The following is a 22,807-nucleotide window of genomic DNA, read 5'->3' on the forward strand; positions in this document are numbered from 1 at the left end:
GTATGACTGCTAATCTCAGGTTCAGAAAAGGTGTATGGAAAATTAAATTAAAAGTAAAGAGCATGCAAAAGAGTGGCCTGGGGTGTAAGAAGGTTGTGGAAGAGGCCCAAACAAAATGAACATCTGATATTTTTAAGTAGAAAACAAGAAAGGTATATACTTGTTGCTTTGGGGTAGTTTGGATGTTGTTCCTTGAAGTTGGGGAAATCAGAACTCCTCTGTTCCTATTTTGTTTCCGACTTCTCTTTTGAAAACAGTGGTTTCCAAAAAAGAAACATCTGGCACAGTAAAGAGACCTGAAACCCAAGACAGGTGAAGAGTGAGTCCGAGATCACCTTGTCACTTCAAGTAAATTCTGTTGTCCAGATGGAGACAGATTGTCTGCCAGGAGCTAAGTGTTCCTTACACAAGGAATTGGTTACCCACTGCTGGTCATCTTCAAGGTCTCTCAGAGAAGAGGTGCTAGAAAACTAAAAATGGACCACAGGTTATCTGGATATTTGGAGGAAGGATAAAGATCTATTTTGGAAACTATAAATTGGTGAACTGGACTTACATTGCACAGAGCAACTAGAAGGGAAATGGTAGGGAATTTCCTAGAAGTCCATTGGTTAGGACTTGCACTCTCAGTCTCTAGAGGGTTGGGGAACTGTGTGCGTGCTCAGTCATGTGTCTGACTCTTTATGACCCTATGTCATGTAGCCCACCAGACTCCTCTGTCTGTGGAATTTTTCAGACAAGAATACAGGAGTGGGTTGCCATTTCCTCCCTGAGGGGGTCTTTCTGACCCAGGAGTCGAACCCATGTCTATTGTGTCTCCTGCATTGGTAGGCGGATTTTTTTACCACTGAGCCTTCTGGGAAAGCCCTGGGGAACTAAGTGCCCACAAACCGTGCAGTGCACCAAGAAAAAAGAGGTGGAGGGAATGATAACAGAAGCCCCCATTTTTTTTTTCTAAATGAAAAGCAACAGGTCCATTTACCTTCCTTTCTTGTTTTGGAAGAAAGCAGTTATGTAGGCATATGTAATCCCAGGTCCTGTAGGCAGATCCTGGTTCTGAATCGTACTTTGTCACTATTAACTGAATGACTGTGGTTATGTCACAGAATCTCTCAGAACTTCAGTTTCTTCATGTGTATGTAACTCTTGGAGTCACAGGCTCATAGAGGTTGACCTTAGCCTGGCCTTAAAGGATGCAGAACTCAACATTGCAAAAACTAAATAAAAATTATATTCTTATTTTCCTTTCTCTTAGAATATATAAAAGGGATCCAGTTCAGAACCCTCAGCCATGCCTTTATTTTCCATGTATTCCGCTCAGTTTTTTCTCTCCTCCCTGCTGCAGAGATTCAGACTTGACAAGTGCTGAGAGAGTTCTGTCAGACTTAGACCACATGAGGCTCCCCCCACAACCCCCGCCTTGCTCCCTCTCCCAATCTACTCACTCAGACCTCTATTCTTTATTATTTCTGGCTGACAACCAGTTTCTCCAAGTCCTTCCCTTGCAAAGCCTTTCAGATCTATCTTCCTCTATTAATTCTCTGTCAACTCTCTGACTCTGATGTACAAAGAGCCCAGGACCTGTCTGACTGAAATGTCCTCCTTAGGAGATAGATGGGGAGGGGACAATGGAGGATTGCAGAAGGCCACTGGGCTTCTTTTGGCAGCATAGTGGAGGGAGAGAGTCAGTGATGAATTTCATTTTTTTCCAGTGAGTTTTTATTATATGCCAGGCAAGTGCTTCATGCTGGAGATACGGTAGGGAGGTGACAGACCACAGCTCTGCCCTCTAGGGCAGATATGTAGTGATAAATAGTTTGCTAAAACAGAAAATCAATGCTAGAAATGAGAGTAGGAAAAGTCACTCTGAAGGGATGACATTTGAGTCAAGACCTGAAGGACAAGAAGTAATGTTCCAGGCAGAGGGGGACAGTGAGTAACCAGACCCTGAGCTTGATGTGTTCAAGAAGCAGAAAGGATGGAGTGTGGGGTTGAGGGGAGAGGTTTATGAGAGAGATCTGGGAAGTCAGATAACGTTGTAGGACTCTGGCTTCAATGACAGTTTTGAGTTTTATTCTAATAACAAGTGAAATCACTGAAGGGTTTTGAACAAGGGAATGACAAAATATGATTTACGTCTTTGAACAGTTCCCCTGGCAGCTGCATGGGGTGGATAGCAGTGGGGGTAAGGATGGAGCAGAAGGACCATTCAGGAATCCCTGGCTCCAGTCCAGACAAGAGAAGGTGTGCTTGGCACCTGCGTGATAGGAGTCAAGATAAAGAGAAGTCAATGGATTTGAGGCAGAGCTGCCAAAAGGCTGGATGCAGGAGATAAGCACAGGGGAGAATCAAGGATGATCCATTGGGGACTTGAACAGTTCACTGCTATCCACCAGGATGGAGAAGCCTAGACAAGAGAAAAAGGAGTCAAAGGTTATGTTTTGGATATGCTGCATTTGACAAGACTGTCAGACGTTCAAAAGGAACTGTCAGCTAGGCATTTAGAGTGTATAAATGAGTCTGGAGCTCAAGGGAAAGGTCAGAGTTGCACATATAAATTTGGGTGTCATCACCAGAGAGACAGGACGCAAAATCAAGAAACAGGATGAGCTCACTTAGCACTGGAAATAGCTGGAGAAGAGAATATGAATTTTCGGGAGCAAGTTCTAGGGCATGTCCATATTTGGAGGTTTAAAAGGGGAGTAGAAGAAGCAAGCAGAAGGAAATCAGGAGGTTGTGATGTCATGGATTCATAAGAGAAGAGTTTTCAGGGCAGAGAGTGGTCAGTTGGGTCAGATGTTGCTGAAAAATTGAGTAAGATGAGAGAGACATATCCTTTGAATTTGGGGCATGGAAGATGTTTGAAAGCTTGAGGCAAACAGTTTCAGCCAGATTTGAGTGGCCTGACGAGGGAGTAGATTGTTGAAGAAGAGGAAGCAGTGATGAGAGTTGTTTTAAAGGGAAATAGAAAAATGAGTTAGGGGATAGAGAAGGATTGTGGAGTCAAGGGAGGAGAATGTGTGAATTCTTGGAAGAATGATCCAGAGGAGACTCTGGTTATGCAAAAGAAAGAGATGAGTGGGTCGGTGATTTTCATAAGAAAATGGTAAGGGCTGGGGACCCAGAGTGGGTTGGGGGCTACTGGCTTTTGATGGGACCAGGGACTTTGTTTCTGTTGTGGCGCACGGTAAGATGAAGAAGATGGGCAGCATTAAGGACTAATCTGTGTCTTCACCAAAATGCATATGCTGAAGCCCTTACCTCTCAATTTGACTTTGTTTATAGACATGGTCAGGCCTCCCTGGTAGCTCAGTGGTAAAGAATTCGATGTATTGATTCCTGGGTTGGGAAGATTCCCTTGGAGAAGGAAATAGCAACCCACTCCAGTATTTTGTCTGGGAAATTCCTTGGACAGTGGAGCCTGGTGGGCTACAGTCCATGGGGTCACAGAAGAGTTGGACACAACTTAGCAATTAAAGAGCAACAACAACAGCAAGAAACAGGGTCTCTAGGTGGATAGTGAAGGTTAAATGAGGTCATAGTGTGGGACCCTCAGCCAATAGGAATGATGCCCTTATAAATAGAGGCAGAGGCATAAAGAGCTTTCTCTGAACGTGTACACACAGGCAAAAGGCCACGTGAGGACACAGTGAGAAGGTGACCATCTGCAAGCCAGGAAGAGGGATCTTACCAGAACCCAATCCCAGTGGACCTTTGATTTTTACTTTGAGCCTCCAGGACTGTAAGAAAAGAAATGTCTGTTGCTGAAGCCACCCAGCCTGTGGTCTTGTGCTGTGGGCAGCCCATGCAGATGAATGGAAGCCCAGAAGTGAAAGGTTTGAGACAGAGTGAAAGATGTGTGAAGGTGTTGCCTTCTGTGCACTTCTGTCTTCCCAATATGTCCATGAGATGGGAGCTTAAACCTAGGGAGTGTGGGAAGTTGAGACAGGGAGAAGAAATGAAGTAATGATTTTGAGAGAGGAGAGCAAAATTTATTATGGAAACAGTAGGGTTGCCAGGTATCGTTAAATGTTCATTTGAAGTTTGCAGAGCTGCATTTATTTTATTTACATTTTATATTTTTTATTGAAATGAAATTCACATGCCATAAAATAATCACTTAAACCCACTTAAAAATGAGCAGTTGAGGGCCTTTTGTGCATGCATGCTCATTCACTAAGTCATGTCTGACTCTGCGACCACATGGACTATAGCCTGCCAGGCTCCTCCAAAGGAAGTCCAAGGGATTTCCCAGGCAAGAATACTGGAGGGGATTTCCTTCCATTTCCTTCTCCAGGGGATCTTCCGGGCCCAGGGATCGAACCCACGTCTCCTGTGTCTCCTTCATTGAAGGCAGATTCTTTACTGCAGAGCCATTGGTATATTCAAAATGTTGGGCAACCAACATCACTGTATAATTTTAAACATTTCTATTGCCTCAATAGAAAAATCTGTAGCCATTAATCAGTCACTACTTACTGACCAACTGTTCCTCCAGTCCTTGCCAACAACTGATTTGCATTTTGGTTCAATGTATTAGTGTCTTAAAGAGTTGGACAGGACTGAGTGACTTCACTTTCACTTTTCATTAGATTACTCATTCTGGAGATTCCACATCATTGAAATCATACACCATGTAGCCTTTTGTGTCTGTTTTATCTTTTTTAATTTAGCATAGTGTTTTCTTTATTTTAAAAAAATTTTCATTTTATATTGGAGTATAGTCAATTAACAATGTTGTATTAGGTTCAGGTGTATCCATATACAGTTATACATGTAACTATTCTTTTTTTTTTTTTTAATGTTTTGCTTCAGATTTTATTCCTGATTAGTAGCAGACATGTCTCAGAACTGGAGGTATTCTGTTCCAACTTTGGGTCTTGTCCCAGTAACAGCAAGTTCAGATTCTAACAGTTATTTTGAAAGTCGTCCATGTTCCCAACAAAGAACACCGCCCCCCTTTTCACTGCTATTTCAGTTCTTTGAGTTATATCAGAGAGAAAACCTCAAAAGTGCACTTTTTAACATCTGCAGTTTGCCTTTTTATCAAGAAGAGTGCTTTCCAGGATCAATAATCTGCAGACAGCATTAGTAGTAGCAATGCATACCATTATGTGAGCTTTGAATTCAAATCTGAGTCCAGACACTTTGAATTCACATATGTTTTGTAGAAATTCCTGGATTTCTGGTAGTTTTTATTAAGGAATCTAGATTTTGCAGTTGTAATTCTCCAAAGATAGCTTTTAAGAGGGTTAATATTATATTACATAATAGTGATATTTTTCCCCCTTGCAGTTCCATTCTCTGTGGAGAAAATCTTAGTTTTCTCACATGAAAATTAGAGTTTGGACTAGTTGATTTCCAAAGTGTCTTTCAGCCCTGCAGGGTTGTGCCACAAAGGCAGAATGAAATATATAAAAATAAAAACAATTACCTTAGTAGGCATATAGGTGATTTCTCTTCTTTAAAAGTATATATCTTTATTGCTATGTTTTTATCTAAAAAACATTATTTAGGTTTAATCTTTTAAAGAACAGTTTTTAATTAAAAACATAGCAATAAAGAAAATATTTTAATTATTATTTATTTAATATTTAATTATTATTAATTAAAAAGCAAGTGTTAAAATATCAGCATCATATAAAGTCATCGTTAGCATAAAAATGAAATTTTGTGCCAAGCTACTAGTTTTCAAAGATAGCCAAAGTTGTTATGTTATTTTTACTTTCTCTTGCTAAAAGCATGTAAAATTTAAAAGAGCTAACTTTCTAATGAAGGATTGTCCAAGAAAGAACCAAGTGCTGCTGCTGCTGCTAAGTCGCTTCAGTCGTGTCCGACTCTGTGCGACCCCATAGATGGCAGCCCACCAGGCTTCCCCGTCCCTGGGATTCTCCAGGCAAGAACTATTCTTTTTAAAATTCTTCATTCCATTTCCCCCGGAGGAGGAAATGGCAACCCACTCCAGTACTCTTGCCTGGAAAATCCTATGGACCGAGAGGCCTGGTGCAGGCTACAGTCCATGGATCACAAAGAGTCGGACACGACTGAGTGACTTCACTTCACTTCACTTATCCCATTTAGGTTATTACAGAGTATTGAGCAGAGTTTAAAGTAAAATCATTTCAGCAGAGTTTTATGATTTTTCTCCAGCAATATTTGGCTGGTCCAGGGTTAGCTCAGATGGCAGGGCATTGGGCGCATCCAGGACTCCAAATTTTCCAAGCAATGGTGACAGAGAGAGAGACAAGAGAATTAAGAGTGTGTTTGAGGGTGTAAGTTGGGGAAGAAGAGAAATAAAGATAGAAGCTGTGTGTTGGAAGGAGATCTCCATGAGAAGGAAGAATTTTTGCAGAGAGGATACTAGAGTAAGGGAGGTGGGCAAATAGAATGTATGAAATTAACAGCAATAAATTATATTTATTATGTGAAACTGATGATAAAAATCTTCAGAGCATTGTTCCAAGGATAAAATGCAAATACTTGGTAAACTATAACTTTTCAGACTGATAAAGTAATATAGTAGAAAATATCTTGATTTCCTTAAGGCATTCCACTATAGCTGTCACTCATAAGCTGGATTGATGAATGACTAATTGCATTGTTACAGAGACAGTTTTGACTTTGCTTGGTTTTAGCTCTGGGCCAAATCCCTTGGCAAAGTAATTACTACTTCCATCTCAGTGAACCCTTAAGTAAGAAGTTTCAGCTGGGACACCGGATGATAACTAAGGCTTTTGGTGTTTTCCAAAAGCCAGAAATGACTAGATGAAAAAGATGTCAAAGAACCATAATTTTAATTTCAGGAATCTTAGGCACAAAGCTGCAGCAACTCTGAAGAAATATATGCAGACAGTACTTTTTATATTTAGAATTGCTTAGGCAGAATGAGAATGTGATAAGACTTGTAAATTCCAAATTACATTCAATTGTATGTAATAAAGAGATTTAGGAAGTTGAGAAAATATGTATTATTGCTGGGGAAGAAACAAGAGTTGAGAAAAACTGGTAATAAGTGGTTGAATTATATGGAAGCATTCATTGCCTAAGGAAAAACCCATAGCTATAAGAAGAATAATCATTCTGAATATTATATTTCTTGAATTAACAGATGCATTCAAGTTTTGATAGAATTGAAAAAAGGAAGTTAGATTAACAAAATTCTAGCCTCTGTGTGCATTTATTTCAGCCTTTCCTTGACTATTCTAAAGCCAGACCTCGTTTATTGCACTTCATATATATTGCATTTATTATAAATTGGATGTGGCAGCCTTGCATTGAGCAAATCTGTTGGCACCATTTTTCCAATAACATTTGCTCACTTCATGTCTTCATGTCTCTGTGTCTTATTTTGGTAATTCTTGTAATATTTCAAACTTTTTTCACTCTTATTATATCTGTTATGGGCATGTGTGATCAGTGATCTTTGATATTACCACTGTGATTCACTGAAGGCTCAGGTGATGGTTAGCATTTTTTTCAAGAAAGTATTTTTAAATTAAGGCATACATATTTTTTAGACATAATCTATCACACACTTAATAGACTACAGTATAGTATCAACATAACTTTTGTATGTTGGGATGCCAGAAAATTTGTGTGATAGCTTTATTGTGATATTCTCTTTATTTGGTCTAAAATCAAACCCACAATATCTCCAGGTGTGCCTGTGATCATACACATTTAACTCCTCTAAAATTCTTATGCATGAAGTTCCCAGAAGGTCTGTATATCAGGAAAATGCAGTTCAGACCAAAGGAAGACAATTCAGTACAACTGTTTTTTGTCATTTTTCTAAAATTAAAAAAAAAATTTTTTTTTTTTGGCTACACCACACATAATGAAGCGGCTGAAATAGCTAAGTTGGGAGAGTGTTAGAGTGAAGATCTAAAGGTCCCTAGTTCGATCCTGGGTTTTGGCAGTTCAGTTTTGGGGCTTCCATTATGGCTCAGCTGGTAAAGAATCTGCCTACAATGCAAGAGACCTGGGTTCGATCCCTGGGTTGGGAAGATCCCCTGGAGAAGGGAAAGGCTACCCACTCCAGTATTCTGGCCTGGAGAATTCCATGGACTATATAGTCCATGGGGTCGCAAAGAGTTGGACACAACTGAGCAACTTTCACTTTCATGCAGCATGTAGAATCTTAGTTCCCCCACCAGAGATGGAACCTGTGCCCCTTGCACTGGAAACACAGTCTCAAACACTGGCCCACCGGGAAAGTTTGATGCAGTTGTTTTGATGTCGTAGTGGTTAGATTCCTTAGGCTGAAATTAAGAAGTCACAGCAAATTGGTCTTCCCTCAGGGTCATCCCTGGGCATGGCTTTCTTAGGTCACACCTTAGCCCCCCTTCACCTGAGGCCTGACACTTAAGCAGGAACTGGGCTCACAGAATGTAGCTTGAGGAGCCCATTTCTTTCCAAAACCTGAGGCCTGATTTAGAGGCCTAGTCCCTACTTGAGCACTTCTGCTTGTTACTCATCCCTCTGAGTCCTCGTTTCGATTGCCTGGAGCTGGCTCAGTCCATAGGGTGGGGGTGAGGCTCTCAGTGGCCAGAGATGGGGGCTGGCAGAGGGCAAGTGTTGTCCGGAGTAATAGAAGCCAAATGTTGGTGACTTGGTGGTCACCATGATTTTGAACCATGGTGGTCATGGTGATTTTGAACCATGGTCAAGATGAAAGCCGGGAAAGGCAAATCAATCTAGTGGTATTTGGGCAGGAAGTTGAGAATTGAGTAGCTGTAAGCACCCACTGCTGTGTAAGAGGGGCCAGGGCACCTCCAGAGGCTCAGGGATTCAGTTCTCTGACTAGACCAGAAGGGGGCTGTCTTTGCCAACCGAGTTGGGTGTGAGGACAGAAAAACTTCCTTTAAAACTTTCTTTGTTAATTAGGTCCCATTTGTTTATTTTTGCTTTTATTTCCAATATTCTGGGAGGTGGGTCATAGAGGATCCTGCTGTGATGTATGTCAGAGAGTGTTTTGCCTATGTTCTCCTCTAGGAGTTTTATAGTTTCTGGTCTTATGTTTAGATCTTTAATCCATTTTGAGTTTATTTTTGTGTATGGTGTTAGAAGCTTCTGCACATCAAAGGAAACCATTAGCAAGGTGAAAAGACAGCCTTCAGAATGGGAGAAGATAATAGCAAATGAAGCAACTGACAAACAACTAATCTCGAGAATATACAAGCAACTCCTACAGCTCAACTCCAGAAAAATAAATGACCCAATCAAAAAATGGGCCAAAGAACTAAATAGACATTTCTCCGAAGAAGACATCCAGATGGCTCACAAACACATGAAAAGATGCTCAACATCACTCATTATCAGAGAAATGCAAATCAAAACCACTATGAGGTACCATTTCACACCAGTCAGAATGGCTGCGATCCAAAAGTCTACAAGTAATAAATGCTGGAGAGGGTGTGGAGAAAAGGGAACCCTCTTCCACTGTTGGTGGGAATGCAAACTAGTACAGCCACTATGGAGAACAGTGTGGAGATTCCTTAAAAAACTGGAAATAGACCTGCCTTATGATCCAGCAATCCCACTGCTGGGCATACACACTGAGGAAACCAGAAGGGAAAGAGACACGTGTACCCCAATGTTCATCGCAGCACTGTTTATAATAGCCAGGACATGGAAGCAACCTAGATGCCCATCAGCAGATGAATGGATAAGAAAGCTGTGGTACATATACACAATGGAGTATTACTCAGCCATTAAAAAGAATACATTTGAATCAGTTCTAATGAGGTGGATGAAACTGGAGCCTATGATAGAGTGAAGTAAGCCAGAAAGAAAAACACCAATACAGTATACTAACACATATATATGGAATTTAGAAAGATGGTAACAATAATCCTGTGTACGAGACAGGAAAAGAGACACTGATGTATAGAACAGTCTTATGGACTCTGTGAGAGAGGGAGAGGGTGGGAAGATTTGGGAGAATGGCATTGAAACATGTAAAATATCATGTATGAAACGAGTTGCCAGTCCAGGTTCGATGCACGATACTGGATGCTTGGGGCTGGTGCACTGGGACGACCCAGAGGGATGGAATGGGGAGGGAGGAGGGAGAAGGGTTCAGGATGGGGAACACATGTATACCTGTGGCGGATTCATTTTGATATTTGGCAAAACTAATACAATTATGTAAAGTTTAAAAATTAAAAAAAAAAAACTTTCTTTGTTAATTGGGCTTCCCAGGTAGTGCTAGTAGTAAAGAACCCACCTTCTAATGCAGCATATGTAAAAGACATGCGTTCAATCCTTGGGTCAGGAAGATCCCACCATGCTTTTGTGCATAGGGTTACAAAAAGTCTGATGTGACAGCATGCACTCACAGTTGATTTACAATGTTGTGTTAATTTCTGCTATACAACAAAGTGATTTAGTTAAATACATATATCCATTCTTTTTCATATTTTTTCCTTTATGGTTTATCACAGGATATTGAATATCATACCCTGTAGACCTTGTTGTTTATCCATTCTATATATACAAGCTTATATCTGCTAAGTCCAACCTCTTACTTCATTCCTCTCCCATTAAAAGCATTTTTTAAAAATCCAAGTGTGTTCATTGTGAAGTATGATCCATCAAAAACTCATTAGAACTTATGGGCATGTATGATCCTGCTCACAAACTCTATAGTTTTCCAAATGAATAGGAAATGGGACTAAGAATCAGCCAAAGAAGGAATATCCTCTAGGGGAAGGTACTGTAAAGAGGAGCCTGAAATGTTGCAGGAAACAACATTTCTGCTGTCCCAAATGGAGACAGAGCACATGGGCCCTGCCAAAATGCATAACCAGACCCAGTAGCTCTGACTGAACAAGAGTCAGATTATTCTAAATTTCCAGTGAAATAACAGCAGGGCATTTTATCAGCTGGGAAATTGTGAATATTCAGATATTAGATTAATATACTTTAATGTAATCAAATAGTTCAATTTTGTTGGGTAGGTTTATTGCTCCTGAGTTTCGTGAAATGAGACTTGATTGACTGCACTGCTCAGAACCCAGCACCTCATTCGAGTAATTGTATTTCCTCTTTTTAAGAATTATTATGTTGTGCTGTTTCCTTGTTGAATTTCATCTGTAATTATATTGCTCTATTTTGAGATGGATCGGTCTCCTAGGACACTCTTGTAACCTTTCCTAATTATGGTTTACCTGAGCACAGTAAATTTGGTTAGCCAATTCTCTTACACTTTCATTCATTATTAATGAGAGCATTTGGACATCGTTTTAAATGCAGTAAAATCTCAATTAAGTAGAATGAAGAGAGACTGTTCTTCTGGTTAATTAAATCTTATAATTAGCTGGGGTTTAATCAGAAGATCCTTTTGATTCTAATGCTTCCTGTTGACTTTTTTCCCTAGAATTTTATTTTACTTTTCAGTCTGATCAGCTCTGAAATCTCTTTTTTCCATGGATAAGTTATAATCCTGAAGTTCATTGATCATTTATTCATTAATCTATTTGCTCAAATTCATTAGAGGGCCACTAGTAGATGAGGAAGACACAATCGTGTTGGAGACAGACATATAAATGTGTCATAGAGAATCAAGGGATAATTCTGGAAGTTGTTTTTATTATTTTTTTTTTTTGGAAGTTGTTTTTAGAACACACTCTAGTTTATAGTTTGTTTTTTTAAATGAAAACAAAGGGAGCTTTATTGAAGATCAAATAAAAAGTATAAATAGTGAGTCAGACAGCACATGAAGTGAAGATTCCAACATTCCTTTTTTTGCTTATGTTGCTTTAAATAGCATTTGAGATTAAAGGCTGAATAGAATTCAACACAGTAACCCTTGTAAGACTTGATATTCTATATTTGAAGAGTCAAACTGTTAATCTCTTCACCCAGAGCTTCACTTCTCAATGAGATGTTGGTCCTCATTGCACATTTCATGTCTGTTTATATCAAATTCTAACCAGAAAAATGGGTACATTTATTTTTAAAATTTTTTAAATTAAATTTTACTGAAGTATAGTTGTTATGTAATGTTGTATTAGTTTCTACAATAGAGCAAAGTGAATCAGCTATATGTATACATATATCCACTCTTTTTTAGATTTCCTTCCCATTTAGGTCACCACTGAGCATTGAATAGAGTCCTCTGTGCTACACAGTAGGTTTTCATTAGTGATCTATTTTATATCTAGTAGTGTGTATATGTATATATATATATACACTATGTATAATCCCAATCTCCCAATTCATCCCACCCTCCCTTGGTTCCCATATGTTTGTTCTATACATCTGTGTCTCTCTTTCTACTTTGCAAGTAAGTTCATCTGTATCATTTTTCTAGATTCCACATGTAAGCAAGATTATTCAATATTTGTTTTTCTCTTTCTGACTTACTTCACTGTATATGACAGTCTCTGCTGCTGCTGCTAAGTTGCTTCAGTCATGTCCAACTCTGTGCGACCCCATAGATGGCAGCCCACCAGGCTCTTCCGTCCATGGGATTTTCCAGGCAAGAGTACTGGAGTGGGGTGTCATTGCCTTCTCCGATGACAGTCTCTAGATCTATCCATATCTCTGCAAATGGCACAGTTTCATTCTTTTTTATGGTGGAGTAGTATTCCACTATATATATGTACTATATCTTCTTTATCCACTCCTCTGTCGATGGACATTTAGGTTGCTTCAAAGTCTTGGGTATTGTAGAAGTGCTGCAGTGAACTTGGGGGTGGGTGCATATTTTGAATTTTCTCTGAGTATGTGCCCAGGCTTGGACTTGTTGGATCATATGGTAGTTCTATTTTTAGTTTATTGAGGAACCTCTGTACTGTTCTCCATAGTGGCTGTACCAATTTCCCTTCCTCCCACAGTGTAGGAGGGTTCCCTTAGTTTATAGTTTCTTCATCATTGCTTTACACAGCATGGGTCATAGAAAAAATCTTTATTGACAGCAAGATTCTTGTGAGGTTTCTGTTGACTGAATGCATTTCAGAATTTCAAAAATCATCATTATTCTGTGGTAGGGCCTTCTGCCTCATTTCACATTTACAAAATTGCCACAATGAGATAAGACATTCCACTTGCTATTTTTATTTTATTATGACATATATTCTCATCATTTTATTTCATATTTCAGGTGCCCCAAAATGTTTGGACATGATTTCTGAAAGATTTTTTGCATTGATTTTCATTTTGATGACACTAACCTGAATTCTACAAGTAAACCCAAACAGCCTTTATAAGATCTACCAGTTTTGAATAGATCAGTAAATTAGGATTTTGCTCACTGTTCAGATGTGTTCAGTGACTAGCCTTTCGAGTATTTATGTTTAGATAGTATATAATTCCCTGGAGCCTTCACACTAATTGGGAAGCTTCTCCGTATTGGCACCCAGTCTCGCCATCACTTTTCATTGCTTCAAATTTTGCGTGCTCTGCTGATCAGAAACCATTGTACCACTTTATTAAACTTAGTTCATTTTGTTATTTTAAAGAAAATTCCATTACATTATCTACATGAGGTCCCCAGTTTTTGAACTTAATGTTACCAAACTGAACTTGGGTCTGCTCACCTGCCATGCAGCAAAACCCATCTACTGACACCAGATCATCCTGAAGGAACATACAGCGTTTATTCCAGGACCAAGTAAGGAATATGGGCAGCTAATGGTCAAAAGACCCAAACTCTCTGATGGCTTTCAGGGAAGGGTTTTTTACAAGGCAATATTTGGGGGGTGGGCTGCAGGATGCATGACTTCTGATTGGTTGATAGTGAAGTAACAGGTGATGTTTCTGGAATCTTAGTCATCAAGTTTCTGGCTGTAGCCAGTCTGGAGTCTACGTGCTTGTGTCAGCACATAGTCAGCATCCTCCACCTGGGTTGGGGAGGGGGTTTGTTTCCTGAAGAACCACACAAAGTTGTGTCAGACTGTTATGCATATCCTTTTGGAGGAATCAGGACTCTGTTTTATCAGTGAACTCATGTCATGACTTTTCTTGTTAAACTGCTTTTCCTTTGTCTCTGTTTTCCTTCACTTCCCTAATTAGTAACTGCTTTAGCCTGATCTTTGGAACTCAGGAAGGCTTAGGAGACAAAAGCCTTTTTCTACAAACCAGAAATGGGGAGGTGGGGCAAGGAAGGGCTTTTGTACACAGAAGGGCTCCACAGAGTCCTGCTTGGTTTCACTAATGCTTTCCTGAAAATGAGCATGAAATATGAATATCTAAAAATAAACTATAGACTTAAAGGTTATAAGATTTTCGCTCCTTGATGACTAAACTTATTTCATAATGGTGATTATGTTTCTAATATTTCAGAATTTTTAAATTCTCAAGTGCTATCCACTACTATACAGACAGTACCAGAGACTCAATATGGAGTGTGAATGAGTTATTTTCTCAATAAAGGTCTTATCTCAAAACTCACTTCTCCAGCTTTTTTTTGAAGAGATACTTAGTTGACAGAGCAGAAGGTTTAAGAGACAGGGGTTCAATCCCTGGGTTGGGAAGATACCCTGGAGTAGGAAATGGCAACCCACTCCAGTATTCTTGCCCAGAGAATCACATGGACAGAGGAGCCTGGTGGGCTACAGTCCATAGGTCACAAAGAGTCAGACATGACTGAAGTTACTTAGCCTAACATTAGTTGACAAAGGAATATTTTGGGACAGAGAATTTCCTGATTGGGGGTGCATAGCAGATATGGACATTTAAACATTGATTTTAGCAAACATTTTAGAGACATTTTCAACACATGTCTGTTGGCCTTTTTTTAGAAGGGAGTGCATCCTCCAAACATCATCCAATTTTCTTGAATAATGCCCGTTGGAGGGCTGTGTCTTATGGGCTGGTTAAGCCTGAGTAGAAGTGTTAGGGATTATTGGAGGCCACCTGTGTGCTGTCTAGCAGGGCTCCCAGGAGGATGAACCCTGGGTCTGTCTCAGGAATGTGATTATGTTAAATGTTCTCAGTATCATACATCTCCTTTTACAGTATTCCCTTGGTCAAGTTCTTCAGATGAAAAAGGAAAAAGAAAAATAAACCTCTTATTTAGAGACATGGTAACCTAGTCATTTTACTCTTGTAGTTTTTCCAGTTGTTTCATTGTTTTTCCCTATTTATGCTTCTGGCCATAAGTCAGGCCCAACATTTCTTTCTTTTCAAAAATATTTATTTATTATTTTTTAATTTTTGGCTGCACTGGATCTTTGTTGCTGTGTATAGGCTTTCTGTAGTTGCAGAGAATGGGGGCTTCTCTTATTGCAATGTACGAGCACTAGAGCACAGGTTCAGTAATTATGGTGCACAGGCTTAGTTGCCCCATAACATGTGGAACCTTTCTGGACCAGGGATCTATGTCCCCTGCATTGGTAAGTGGATTCTTAACCATTGGACCATCAAGGAAGTCCAGGCCCACATTTCTTGTAAGTCTTACTCTAGACTATTATGAAAAAATTATCAGGGCAGATGAACTTGATCCAGGAGGCTTATAAAACTTTGTCACTCAAAGTGTGATCCTCAGTCTAGCAAGTTGGCATCACCTGGGAGCTGGTTAGAACTGCAGACTATTAGGACCCTTTCCAGAACTGCTGAACCAGATTCTGCATTGTAGGAAATTTCCCTGGTGATTCATGGCTATGTTGCAATTTGAGAGGCACTACTTCAGGAGGCATTCATGACCTTGACAGCCACCTAGAGAACTCCTGCCGAGTACTGCCTAAGTGGGTTCTCTGTCCCAGTCACCATGCTAAGCATTTTTATACATTATTATTATAAACTTTGCATCAACTCTATTAAAGAGATAGCATTACCCCCATTTTGCACACAAAGCTGAAAGCACAGAGGGGTTAAATAGTTTCTAAGGAGCTAAGTGTCTACTGTGTAGCAGAGCAGGCATCTGAACTGTGCTGTTTGCCACCAAAGTTTGTCCTCTTTATCAGGGTAATGTTTATTCAGTTTGCAGATGCAGAGTGTTAAAACAGTAAAATCATGTCTTTCATACAGATATGAAAATGAACACTTTTTAAAGATTTTATTTAACTCATCAGTGAGGAAGCTGGTAATGTGTTACAGCCAGTTCAAAGGAGCAGACACGATTATAGATCAGGAATATGGAGATGAACATGCCAAGGGAGGCAAAACAGATTTTCCTACTGTAGGGGAGTGTTGTCTCTCCACTAGACAGAATTCATTTGCATGCCCGTAGACAAGAATTGTTTTATGTTGCTAGCTCTTAACTTCAGTACATAGAATTGCAAAATAACTCTATTAAAGAAAAAATTATTCATGACCCTTGTTAAGATGGTAAGGAAAACATTTTCCAGTACTACTGCAATGGGTGTAGGGACTCCTGCAATGGAGATTTACCATGGAGGAGAGAGACTGGACTGAACTCTGAATCCAGCAAGGAAGTATGGGGATTTATAGCCTAGGAGCAAGTGGGGATCAGAGGAGGAAGCATCAAGGGTAAGGGATGATTCTTGCCAAACCAGCCTGATAGGAATCTTGCTGGAGGCAGTCCATGGTGATTGAACTGGGAAGTGGTGGAGGATGAGGAATTTGATCAGATATCAAGGGTAATCACACATGGAGGATGGGGGAATTCTGGATAAGCTGAATCAGCAGTGTTCTTATTAAAACTGGTCTCTTAAGGGCATGCCCATGAATGGGTCCTAGTTGAAAAGGGGGAGCTTGACTAGAGTTTGGTCAAGGAGAGACTGTTTGTCTGTTCCTGTAGACTCAGAATCCAGTGGCAGGTGCTGTAGACGAGAGGTCCCCAACTTTTTTGGCAGCAGGGACGGGTTTCATGGAAGACAGTTTTTCCATGGACTGAGGGTGGGGAGGGGATGGTCTTCGGATGATTCATTTATTGTGCATTTTGTTTCTATTATTATATCATCTCCAACTCAGATCATGAGGCATTAGATCCCGAAGACCGGGGACTCCTGCTGTAGGCAATGAACAGCTCACCACTGAAAAACGAATCTTTCACTCTAAGTGGAGGTAGAATAATGGCTAGAAACACAGACATGCACTGTGTGGGTTCAAAACTCTGCTCCAAATCTAACCAACAGAGTAACTTTATGTAGTATGTTCTTTGCTCTTCCAGTGTCTTATATCTCTGTATAAAATGGCACAGTCCTGACCATGTATATTCATTGTGAGGAGTACGTGGTCCCTGTAAGCACGTAGTTTGCAGCAATGCACAGCGCCTCATGACTGCCCAGTGGATGCTGCTGTCATCACATTCACGCTTCACCAGAAAAGCAGATCAGAATTTTTACATCAAGGAATAATGTGGATATTAGTATCAAAAATATAGTCAGTTTTTAAATTATTTCCATTTGCTGAGATCAAGCATTCCACTTTGTTTTCGTTCAGTTGGTAAGTTACGACCTACTCTTTGTGATCCCATGGACTGCAGCACACACTGCAGGCTTCCCTGTCCATCACTATCTCCCAGAGTTTGCTCAAACTCATGTCCATTGAGTTGGTGATGCCATCCAACCATCTCATCCTCTGCCACCCCCTTCTCCTCCGTCCCTCAATCTTTCCCAGCATCAGGGTCTTTTCCAGTGAGTCAGCTCTTCGCATCAGGTGACCAAAATACTGGAGCTTCAGCTTTAGCATCAGTCCTTTCAATGATTATTCAGGGTTGATTCCCTTTAGGATTGACTGGTTTGATGTTGCAGTCCACGGGAGTGGACTCGCAAGAGTCTTCTCCAGCACCACAGTTCAAAAGCATCAATTTTTCAGCACTTAGCCATCTTTATGGTCCAACTTTCATATTCATACACAACTACGGGAAAAACCATAGCTTTGACTATATGGACCTTTGTCGGCAAAATGATGTCTCTGCTTTTTTAATACACTGTCTAGGTTTGTTATAGCTTTTCTTCCAAGGAGCAAATGTCTTTTTGTCTGCCACGATTCTGGAGCCCAAGAAGATAACATTTGTCACTGTTTCCATTTTTTTCCCCATCTATTTGCCGTGAAGTGATGGGACTGGATGCCATGATCTTAGTTTTTTTAATGTTGAGTCTTAAACCAGCTTTTTCACTCACCTCTTGCACCTTCATCAAAAAGCTCTTTAGTTCCTCTTCACTTTTTGCTATTAGGGTAGTATCATCTGCATATCTGACATTATTGATATTTCTCCCAGGAATCTTGATTCCAGTTTGTGATTCATCCTTCTGGCATTTCACATGATGTACTCTGCATATAAGTTAAATAAACAGGGTGACAATATACTCCTTAATGTACTCCTTTCCCAATTTTGAACTAGTCCATTGTTCCATATCTGGTACTAAGTGTTGCTTCTTGACCCACATACAGGTTCCTCAGGAAGCAGGTAAGGTGGTCGGATATTCCCATCTCTTTAAGAATTTTCCACAGTTTGTTGTGATCCACACAGTTAAAGGCTTTAGTATAGTCAGTGAAGCAAAAGTAGACATTTTTGTGGAATTCCCTTGCTTTTTCTATGATCCAATGGTTGTTGGCAACTTTATCTCTGGTTCATGTGCCTTTTTGAAATCCAGCTTGCACATCTGGAAGTTCTTGGTTCACATACTGTTGAAGCCTAGCTTGAAGGATTTTGAACATGACCCTGCTATCATGTGAAATGAGCGCAGTTGTACAGTCATTTGAACATTCTTTGGCATTGCCCTTCTTTGGGATTGAAATGCGAATTGAACTTTTCCAGTCTTGTGGCCACTTCTGAGTTTTCCATATTTGCTAGCTTATTGAAAGAAGTTATCCACAGATCAGAGATATACATTGGTCTAGAAGATAAAATTTCATATCAGTTATTATAATTAGAGATAAAGCAAGTACCAATCACATAATATTTCAAAGGAAGAGAATTAATGTTAATAAAAAATCCAGTCTTTAATAACAAACAACATAGGACAAGACATTGAAATGCCTTTCATTAAAAATAGTTTATCCAAAGTTTTCAAATCCAAAGCAGATTAAAGAAAGGTCAGAATAATCTTGGTTAGATCAGGTAAGAAAATATTGTCGGAGGTGGGTTTTGGAAGACTTAGAAGAAGCACTTCCCTGAGAGCCTTTCCACCCTGACTCTACATTCTTGAGTTGATTTCAAGCCCCCAAGGATCTCACAATTAGGGACCAGTGGAAGGAGACACGTAATGATCCAGTGGTAGTCATTTTTTTCTTCCATTTATTCCCAATCTACTCCTATTTTATTTCACCTCTACTTTGACCCTCTTCTTACTCATCTAAATTTGAAATTTTAATCAGTCTCCATATCAGATTCGTCCTCTTGGTTACCCTCGCTTCAACCTGCATATAGGTAAGGTGGTGCTCCCTGTGTGTCTTGGAGGACTTAACACCTAAACTGGATCAACCTGTTCCCCTCAGGCAAGCTGTGGAGGGAGTAGGGGGAGATTGCAGTTCAGAAGGAGTGAAAGTCTTCTAGGTTCATTGCTCTCAATCCTCCCTTTAATGTTATCGTGGTGGGCACTGGTGCTGTTAGAGGTTTGGGGACACTGTGTGCTTCAGTGAATATGCTGGTATTGTTCACATCACACATCTCTTGAGTTATCTGATGCTAATCCTCCTGGAAACAGTTTTACAACTCTGTAAGATGCAGTTAATTCAGAGCAACACACAACACAAAAAATTCTTATCTATAAATATGCAAATTGTGCCCAGTCTGGTAGAGGTCCAATGGACTTAACTTTGTTTGCACATTCATTTCAATATTCCTGATCTGTAAGTCTGTCTGTGGCTTCTCCTTTGAACCTGTTCATTCATGAGAAATAAAATAACATCTGTAATGTGTGTTCATTTTATATATGTAGATTTATGATTGTCCATCTCTGAAAACTATCTTTCAACAATGGTGGAGGGCCAGACTACATTAGTGTAACAGATTTAGTAACAGAGCTAATAAATAAATCTTTATCAAAGGTTACCAAAAACAGGTAAAAATTAAGGTGAAAAACCAAGTTAGCAGAGATTATTTGCAGAAATTTCTGCAAGTGAAGGTGGCTGAAGTGTTCCTGTATAAGGAAGTAGTCATTTTTTAAGCAGTTCTTATATTTTGAATTAAATGACATCCACCAAAATACAGATTCAAGGTTTCTTGAAACTAACATGATGGTGGAAAATAGCCAGCATCCATTCTGAAGACCCAGCATGATAAGCATGTGCTTGCTTATCTGTCTTCATCACCAGACTCTTTGCTCCAGGGAATCAGGCAGATGGTCTTGTCCACTGTCCTTTCTCCTGTAGCCACTGTTCCCTATGGCAGAGACACCGGGTGAGTGAGTGAACAGAGGCTGGCCAGGTACTGCCGCTATTTCTATAGGCACCAAAACTTGATTTTTTCAGTTTTGGGGTTTGATTGCTATTTCAAAGACAGACTTGTATTCACCAAACTAGTAAGAGGGTGATATATAAACCAGAATATTAATTTGTCAATTAAAGAGAGTAATTAAACTCTCCCATTAGACTGGAATGTTTGCCTTTGTCTCTCAGGGAAATTACATGGCAGGGGTGCACATGATAATCAGGTGTTTGCTTGATGAACTTGAAGTGAGCACAGTTGGCCACTGTCCCCTCTGTCCTAGAGCTGGCAGGCCAGCTGTCACCCCAGTCTACAGAGGGATTTCAGCTGGTGGTCAGGATGCACTCATGGCTCATCAGCTCCTCTTCGTAGGAACAGGGAGGGAGCATGCAAGATCTGTAGGTGGGAGAATTCCTGTCCTTTGGGCTTTCCATTTTAAGGCTATATTTCTAATCTGTTAAGATATTCTTTCTACAGAGAGACTAAAATTGATTTGGTTTTAAGCTTTTCATTAGATTCACAGTTCAGTTTAGCCCCATTTCTGGGCACTGTAAATAGAATTTGGATTCTTTTTTTTTTTCCTTTTAAATATGTATTTATTTGGTTGTGAGAGTCAGACACGACTGAATGACTTCACTTTCACTTTTCACTTTCATGCATTGGAGAAGGAAATGGCAACCCACTCCAGTGTTCTTGCCTGGAGAATCCCAGGGATGGGGGAGCCTGGTGGGCTGCCGTCTATGGGGTCGCACAGAGTCGGACACGACTGAAGCGACTTAGCAGCAGCAGCAGCAGCAGCAGCAGCCAGGTCTTAGTTTCAGCATGAGGGATCTTTTAGTTTCAGCTTGTGAACTCCTGAGTTGGGTCATGTGGGATCTAGTTCCCTGAACAGGGATCAAACTGGGTGCCCCCTGCATTGGAAGTGTAGAGTCTTAACCATGGACCACCAGAGAAGTCCCCAGGATTTGAAGGTTCTTGAAACTCATTAGTGACTTATAAAGAAATCATTCTTTGGGATGTTTCATTTGTCCAGGGGACTGATTGCATATTGCATTAATTAAAAGTCATTAACTCTGTGTTTTACAGGTCCTTGTAGATACCCACTAAATAATGGTGACATTACTTTATAGTGATTGAATCACTCGTTCAGTTAAGAGATAGTCTTTGCCTTATCAGAGCCTTAATTATTATTCATTTGCAGGAGCCATTGTAGTCTCTAAGCTTCTTGCTGCTGTTTTGTGAAATCTTGCCAGTTGGTTTTCAAGTCTGACTTATGAAGATAGAATTTCTAAAAAGCAGATCAGCCACACCGATAACAATGATAGCAGAAATGCTTATTTTTGTGTATCTCTCCCTCAATCTTATTAAAGATTTTTTTTCTCCATGACATACTGAAATGATGAAAATGTGCCTGAAGGCTAGGTTGCCAGTACCAAACAAATAAATACTCTAATTAAATAATAAAAGCAGTCAGAATCCATAATGTAAGACTTGCAAGGAATGGAGAAAGAGAAATTTGTACCAGTTAATGCTTAGCAAGCTGTCAGGAAGAGATGAGACCGGAATCACAGTCAGGGACCAAGTCCTGGATGGCTCTGTGTGTCCAGCTATGGGGCATGTCCAGAGGCTGATGGGTTCCTGGCAGAGGTTCAGGCAGGGAAATGACATGTTCAGATATGAGTGCGAGACCACTCACCTTGGGGGCCATAAGGACAGAGCAGAAGGGAAAGAGGTTGGTTGAGATATTTGGAGAAAACAGTCAGGCTGAGAAGACAGATCTGGAGAGAGCCCTGGAGGGTTCTGTAACTAGGTGCCAATCAGTTGTTTTAAAATAGCAATCAGGAAAGGAAGAACCATGGGAGACACCAACACCTATGGGCGGGTCCAAGAAAGAGCCTGCCAGAGAACCCTGATCAGCAGTCAGAGGTCGAAGAACAAGCAGAAAGGACTGTGATGGGAACCAGGTGCCCAGTGAGTGGTCAGCCATTCAGATGCTACTGGGAGGTTAAGTAAGCGACCTCAGATCTCCCCTGGATTTGGTAATGCTTTCCAAGAATGGTGGAATGGATTTGTAGGAAAAGCAGAGAAACAATCAGTGGGTTGAAATCTGAAGGAGAAGCAAGGCAACAGGTAGAGGAGAAGAGCAGAATGAGCTGTTTTGTTTTTGACTTTGAGAAGGGAGAGAATTGAACCTGGGGAGGAGGCAACAGTAGAAGGGAAAGGGCAAAGGTTCAGAAAAGAAGAAAATGAAGGGAGGGGCTTGGATCATTGAGGAGACAGGAAGGGATGGAATAGCAGGCAGATTCTGCTTTTGTAAGAGGCGAGATACTTCTTCCTCTGAGATGGAAAGTAATGTCTTATAGCTAACCATCAAGTCTCACCTGGCAGCATCTTTTTTCCTGAAATAGAAAACATGATTATAGAAGTTAGAAAAGCACAGAATGGTGAAGGTAGCACAACAGTGAATGTGTAGGTTAGCCGTTGAGGGAAATGGGAAGGGAGGTGGCCCTTCGGAATAGAATT

General features: G+C 40.3%; 1 protein-coding gene and 1 non-coding gene across 2 annotated transcripts in view; both read left to right on the forward strand.

Annotated features, from left to right (window-relative positions):
* Positions 1-22,807, forward strand: part of ST8SIA6 (ST8 alpha-N-acetyl-neuraminide alpha-2,8-sialyltransferase 6) — a 163,731-nt gene that overhangs the window by 68,564 nt on the left and 72,360 nt on the right. The window lies entirely within an intron of this gene.
* Positions 7,846-7,918, forward strand: TRNAF-GAA. Its single transcript has one exon. It is a non-coding gene; the product is annotated as a tRNA-Phe (tRNA).

This window comes from Bubalus bubalis, chromosome 14 (genome assembly GCF_019923935.1).
Source record: "Bubalus bubalis isolate 160015118507 breed Murrah chromosome 14, NDDB_SH_1, whole genome shotgun sequence".
NCBI classification, from domain to species: Eukaryota; Metazoa; Chordata; class Mammalia; order Artiodactyla; family Bovidae; genus Bubalus; species Bubalus bubalis.